This window comes from Mustelus asterias, unplaced genomic scaffold (genome assembly GCF_964213995.1).
Source record: "Mustelus asterias unplaced genomic scaffold, sMusAst1.hap1.1 HAP1_SCAFFOLD_229, whole genome shotgun sequence".
NCBI lineage: Eukaryota > Metazoa > Chordata > Chondrichthyes > Carcharhiniformes > Triakidae > Mustelus > Mustelus asterias.
The window spans coordinates 479363-487092 of record NW_027590208.1 but is presented as its reverse complement, the minus strand read 5'-3'; positions in this window follow the sequence as shown (position 1 = coordinate 487092).

The window sequence follows — 7730 nt, the reverse complement described above, 5'->3', positions numbered from 1 at the left end:
CAAGGTGCAGGAGCGATTAGAGAAACTCTTTCCAACAAAAAGGTTACGAGCGGGTCTGCTGGAGCTGTTCAAATTCTCAAGAATTTATTTTCATTGCCGAATGGTCTGCTTCTATTTTCTTAAGATTATATCCCCTTGTTCTGGATTCTCCCAGCAGAAGACTCTTTTAAAAATCTAACCCAAAAAATCCTTTTCTCATTTTAAATACCTCACGTGCTGTACTGGAGAGAATAAACCCTAAATTTAACTCTTCAAACACTAGTTAGATTCTGCATCCCTTCGCAGGTTAACCTCTCCATTCTTGAGTTGCACGTGAAACTGAACACAGAACTCCAGATGGCATCAGGCCAAAGTTCTGTACAACCACCATAATGGGTCATATCTCAAACAATGACGAGACAGAGTACAGGAATGAGATAGAGAATCTGGTGAACTGGTGCGGCAACAATAATCTCTCCCTCAATGACAACAAAATGAAGGAGATAGTCATCGACTTCAGGAAGCGTAAAGGAGAACATGCCCCTGTCTACATCAATGGGGACAAAGTAGAAAGGGTCGAGAGCTTCAAGCTTTTAGGTGTCCAGATCACCAGCAACCTGTCCTGGTCCCCCCCATGCCAACACTATAGTTAAGAAAGCCCACCAACGCCTCTACTTTCTCAGGAGGCTAAGGAAATTTGGCATCTCCACTATGACTTTCACCAACTTTTACAGATGCACCATAGAAAGCATTCTTTCTGGTTGTATCACAGCTTGGTATGGCTCCTGCTCTGCCCAAGACCGCAAGGAACTACAAAAGGTCGTGAATGTAGCCCAATCCATCACGCAAACCAGCCTCCCATCCATTAACTCTGTCTACACTTCCCACTGCCTCGGGGAAAAGCAGGCAGCATAATCAAGGATCCCACGCACCCCGGACATTCTCTCTTCCACCTTCCCCTGTCGGGAAAAAGATACAAAAGTCTGAGGTCACCCACCAACCGTCTCAAGAACAGCTTCTTCCCTGCTGCTTTTGAATGGATTTATCTTGCATTAAGTTGATCTTTCTCTACACCCAAGCTATGACTGTAACGCTACATTCTGCACTCTCTCCTTTCCTTCTGTAGTTAGAGTGGTGAATCTGTGGAACTCTTTGCCGCAGAAGGCTGTGGAGGCCGGGTCATTGAGTGTCTTTAAGACAGAGATAGATAGGTTCTTGATTAATAAGGGGATCGGGGGTTATGGGGAAAAGGCAGGAGAATGGGGATGAGAAAAATATCAGCCATGATTGAATGGCGGAGCAGACTCGATGGGCCGAGTGGCCTCATTCTGTTCCTATGTCTTATGGTCTCCTCTGCTTTGTCTGTATAGTGCGCAAGAAACAATACTTTTCACTGTATCCCAATCCATGTGACAATAATAAATCAAACCAAATCAAAGCTCAATTTGCTCTTCTTCATACATCCTGTCTCCTTGAGTTATAACAGCTGAAAGTTCCTAGGAGAGAATAAATGACCAAAGACTCGGTTGGTTAGGTTCTAAAGCCTTTAATGAATATCCTTTGATATGATGACCCCTTAGCTTGAAGTCCAAGGCACTTTGTACAGTGAACAGGTTTAAACCATTGATTAGACCGTGTCTGATTGTTGGCTGCAATCACACTGCACACATGACCAAAACAAAGCCAAGAACCAGATGGAGATGGAAAGTGGATGACCAAGTAACATATCGGATGTTTGCAATCAATGTCGACAGGTCTCACTTGTCCCTGTGTGGTCACTGCTTGTTAGGTGGTGGGACTAAAAGGCCAAGAGGTTGGCGGGACCGGGGGAAATAAAATATTTCCGACCCAGCAACATCTCTGCATCCACCTTCCTGCACATTTGTATGACCTATTGTACTAGACCAGTAGTCATTTTTAATGTACAACACGGGGCACCGTTATTCCAAACTGGCAGCCATTTACAGTGTACAAATCATTTGATTCCATTGACCCCAAATTTATAGCCCATTGTGCTACTGAAAGCAGGAAGGGCCCAGTTTCAATTCTTAAGTCTGTAATGAGTTAGTTGAACTGAGCAGGGTGCGGCAATTGGGCACGATCAATGATCTTGTTACCTCTGAGTCTGAAAGACGTCTGGTTAGGTGCATTAGCCATGCTAAATTCTCCCTCAGTATATCCGAACAGGAGTGTGGCAACTGGGGGATTTTCACAGTAACTTCATTGCAGTGTTAATGTAAGCCTACTTATGACATTAATAAATAAACTTTAAACTTCTATGAGCCCCTCCAACGTAGAGAATTGAAGCAGGGTTTCCCCTTGCTAAGCACTATCCAGTAATTCCCGCTCCAACAAGTTGGGATGAAGTCTCATCATAGACCCAGCCACAGTTTCCTCATGGTTGGATTGGAACCCATGACGTGATTCTGGGGCAAGAATTAGCATCTTCAGGGGAGAATGTCAGTGGCAAAACATCCACCTCCGTGACACAAGCAAAATATTCTCAAGAAGGGTGGTGTAAAGTAAAGTTTATTTATTAGTGTCACAAATCGGCTTACATTAACACTGCAATGAAGTTACTGTGAAAATCCCCTAGTCGCCACACTCCGGCGCCTGTTCGGGTACACTGAGGGAGAATTTAGCACGGCCAACGCACCCTAACCAGCACGTCTTTCAGACTATGGGAGGAAACCGGAGCACCCGGAGGAAACCCACGCAGACACGGGGGAGAACGTGCAGACTCCACACAGACAGTGACCCAAGCCGGGAATCGAACCCGGGTCCCTGGCGCTGTGAAGCAGCAGTGCTAACCACTGCGCCATCATGCCACCCATAGGGGGGCTGCCAGGGGACTCATCAGTAGGGTCCTGATGCCCTGATGCTGACAACCCATCCCACCCTCCCTGGTGTGGAACACTTCCATTCTCAGACTTTGAGGCCACTTAGGGGTAGTGATCATCACAAAGAAAATTCTAAGGTTTGAAGTAATGACGGTCAGGGAATCTAGCTTGATGGGCTGTTATTACTCAAATATATGTATTTGAGGGAGTTAACCTAATATTAATGTTCACCTTATTCTGGATGCAGACTTGAGGTGACTCAGTCGCTGTCGAAGTGCCTTCATTGTGTTTTGCTATCTTGCTCTACAGCTGATTGAATCCAGATGGAAACTAGAGGGCCTAGGTTTGAGGTGAGAGGGGAGAGATACAAAAGGGTCCAGAGGGGCAATTGTTTCACTCAGAGGGTGGCGAGTGTCTGGAACGAGCTGCCAGAGGTAGTAGTAGAGGCGAGTACAATTTTGTCTTTTAACAGTTACATGGGTACGATGGGTATAGAGGGATATGGGCCAAACGCAGGCAATTGGGACTAGCTTAGTGGTTAAAAAAAAAAGGCGGCATGGACAAGTTGGGCCTGTTTCCATGCTGTAAACCTCTGTGACTCTATATAATTTACCATGGACTCTAAAAGAGCATTTCCGTTAGAGTGGCAAACATTAAGATAAAACCTAATCCATTTTATGAGGGGACGCATCCGCTCCCAGGCACTTAGCGGGAACAGGATTATAAATCAGGAGTGCCCTGATCACACACACAAGATCAATGAACTTATGGTCTATTCAGAACAGGATAATGTGGGTGCTTTGTGGAACTAAACAGTCTGCTGCCTGGAGAGGCTCAGTAAATAATGAGGGCCATGGCTTTCGTTATCCCAAAATGTAATCTAGTCACGGGATTCAGGAATATAAACTCTGATTTTCATCCACTCTCTCCCTAAAGTCATAGAATTCCTACAGTACAGCATTCAAAGAACAAAGAAAATTACAGCACAGGAACAGGCCCTTCGGCCCTCCAAGCCTGCACCGACCATGCTGCCCCGACTGAACTAAAACCCCCGATTCTTCCGGGGACCGTATCCCTCCATTCCCATCCTATTCACGTATTTGTCAAGACTTCCCTTAAAAGTCACTACCGTATCCGCTTCCGCTACCTCCCCTGGCAGCGAGTTCCAGGCACCCACCACCCTCCGTGTAAAAAAACTTGCCTCGGCCCATCGAGTCTGCACCGACCACAATCCCCACCCAGGCCCTATTCCCGTAACCCCACACATTTACCCTTATAATCCCCCTGACACAAGGGTCAATTTAGCACGGCCAATCAACCTAACCCGCACATCTTTGGACTGTGGGAGGAAACCAGAGTACCCGGAGGAGTGGAGAAGGTAGTCAAGAAGGCATACGGCATGCTTGCCTTCATCGGCCAGGGCACTGAGTTTAAAAATTGGCAAGTCAGGTTGCAGCTTTATAGAACCTTAGTGAGGCCGCACTTGGAATATAGTGTTCAATTCTGGTCGCCACACTACCAGAAGAATGTGGAGGCTTTGGAGAGGGTACAGAAAAGATTTACCAGAATGTTGCCTGGTATGGAGGGCATTAGCTATGAGGAGAGATTGGAGAAACTTGGTTTGTTCTCACTGGAACGACGGAGGTTGAGGGGCGACCTGATAGAAGTCTACAAGATTATGAGAGGCATGGACAGAGTGGATAGTCAGAAGCTTTTCCCCAGGGTGGAAGAGTCAATTACTAGGGGGCACAGGTTTAAGGTGCAAGGGGGCAAGGTTTAAAGGAGATGTACGAGGAAGATTTTTTACAGAGGGTGGCGGGTGCCTGGAACTCGATGCCGGGGGAGGTAGTGGAAGCAGATACAGTAGTGACTTTTAAGGGGCGTCTTGACAAATACATGAATAGGATGGGAATAGAGGGATATGGTCCCCAGAAGAGTAGGGGGTTTTAGTTCAGTTGGGCATCATGGTCGGTGCAGGCTTGGAGGGGCCGAAGGGCCTGTTCCTGTGCTGTAATTTTCTTCGTTCTTCGAAACCCACGCAGACATGGGGAGAACGTGCAGACTCCGCACCGACAGTGACCCAAGGCCGGGAATCGAACCTGGGTCCCTTGTGCTGAGAGGCAGCAGTGCTAACCACTCTGCCACTGTGCCGCACCAGACTCTCCCTGGAGTACTTCGCTTGGCATGGCGCCCAGCCCCTGCACCTTCATCCCAGTGACTGATCTCCATGCACCAGCCTAGATGGCGAGTGGCGGCAGGGGGTGTTCAACCGTGATAGCCTCACCAACTGAACCCAACCACTTGATGGCCTCACCTACCCACAGTCCACTGTCACCGGGTAGTAATCTAAAGCGCGTGGTTGGGGGAAGGGGAAACCTGGTTGTTTAAGCCCCTCCTCAGCCTAGGGGCCCTGAGGCTAATCGTAACACCTTTACCACTGCTCCACCTAAAAGTAAGCTAACTCATTACAGACAGGGACGGAATCTGGGATCCACTCTGCTTGGCTCAGTATTGCACTGGGCAGGGTGTGTATGCATTCAGGTGTCAGGAGATATTTGTACCTCGCTTTTACCCTAATATAAATGAGTGACATATATATATATATATATAAAATATATATCATTGCCAGTCAGAATACCAGGAAGCAACTTATACAGACACGCTTAATAATCCACAGGAAGTAGGTTCAAATCAAATCGTCTCCCAGATAACAGAAGAATGGCATTTTTTTCTCATAAAAGCAAAACACCGTGGATGCTGGAAATCGGAAATAGAAAGAGAAAGTGCTGGAAAAATTCAGCAGGTCTGGCAGTATCTGTGGAGAGAGGAACAGAGTTAACGTTCAGAGTCCAAGACGATTCTCCTTCAGAATGGCATTATCATTCCACTTGTAAATCATTCGGACTGAGATAGGGATTGATCCCGAACTTTGGCTGAACCACTTTGTAAAATACTTTTGCCGTACGATAAAAAAATAAAAAAGAAATCTCTAAGAGTCTGGCCAAGGTTCGGGTATTCGAATATTGCAAACAGTTATCCAGGCGGTTAATAGAAGGATAATTCTAGTTTTTTTTTAAAGCCGTGCGGTGCATATCTAAACAAGCCATCGTTATATAGTCCGCTATAGACTGCATTACCAGATTTCCTCTGTGCTGTTAGTCAGGGTTTGGCAGTGCCTTTATATCCTCATTTTTAAAAATCCTCATTCACTCCACACCCTTGTCCCTCTGCTGTGTCATCCATTCACTCGGGATAAAATTAAACAAAGGGGAGGGGAGGGAAAGAAAGGAGATGGTGGCTTAGTGGTATTATCATCGAGCTGATGGCAGATGATGAAATCTTAATTCCTCAAGATACTGCAACTGATAAAACGCAGGCATCCATTGTACCGCACACTGAACAGCCACTTCGACTGCAGTCACTGGTACTGTGCGGAATATCTTCAGCACCCCTTATTATACAGCTGGTACCTCCATCCTCTCACTCAGATGGAATCCAGCCACATCACACCATTTCCTATGACTAAACGTTTCTCTCTATTTTCATCACTTCCCTGTCTCCCATCTCCCTGCTCACACAGCCTCTTGATGTGGAGATGCCGGCGTTGGACTGGGGTAAACACAGTAAGAAGTCTCACAACACCAGGTTAAAGTCCAACAGGTTTATTTGGTAGCACAAGCCACTAGCTTTCGGAACGCCGCCCCTTCATCAGGTGAATGGGATTTCAGTTCACAAACAGGGCATATAAAGACACAAACTCAATTTACAAAATAATGGTTGGAGTGCAAGCCAAGTTCCGCACACATGAGGACGGCCTCAACCGGGATCTTGGGTTCATGTCACACTATCTGTAACCCCCACGACTTGCCTGGGCTTGCAAAATCTCACTAACTGTCCTGGCTGGAGACAATACACACCTCTTTAACCTGTGCTTAACCCTCTCTCCACTCACATTGTCTGTACCTTTAAGACTTGATTACCTGTAATGACTCGCATTCCAACCATTATTCAGGCACTCACCTGATGAAGGAGCAGCGCTCCGAAAGCTTGTGCTACCAAATAAACCTGTTGGACTTTAACTTGGTGGTGTGAGACTTCTTACTGATTGTAACACAATGCATATGAATGGGCTTTCAGTGTGTTAAAAATCACACCCACGTTCTCTGTCACAACGCTTCTCTCCATATATCAACCTGATCAGGTCAGTGCTTGTCTAAACTTTCCCTCCTAAACTATTCCCAACCCTGCAGGGCCTTCCTTCTCCTCACACCAGTCTTCGAGCGCACCATTCCCAAAGCTTTATTCATTCCTCCCCAGGGGAGGCTGGATAGACTGGGACTTCTTTTCCCTGGAGCGTATGAGGCTGAGGGGTGATCTTATAGAGGTCCATAAAATAATGAGGGGCATAGATCAGCTAGACAGTCAACATCTTTTCCCAAAGGTAGGGGAGTCTAAAACTAGAGGGCACAGGTTTAAGGTGAGAGGGGAGAGATACAGAAGGGTCCAGAGAGGCAATTTTTTCACACAGAGGGTGGTGAGTGTCTGAAACGAGCTGCCAGAGGTAGTAGTAGAGGCGGGTACAATTTTGTCTTTTAAAAAGCATTTAGACAGTTACATGAGTAAGATGGGTATAGAGGGATATGGGCCAAACACGGGCAATTGGGACTAGCTTGGTGGTTAAAAAAAAAGGGCAGCATGGACAAGTTGGGCCGAAGGGCCTGTTTCCATGCTGTAAACCTCTCTGACTCTATGCGTGGATCTCCATCTTTTCCCCCCCGAGCATCCATAAAGCTACTCCTATGCTACAGTCTTCATTCTTGTTGGGGGTCCTTGCACTGTTAGCCTTTTGCCGTGTCGGCTGTCCCAGTGCCCCGCGCTTAAACCCGTACCGTCTGAGAGGCAGGAGGCAAA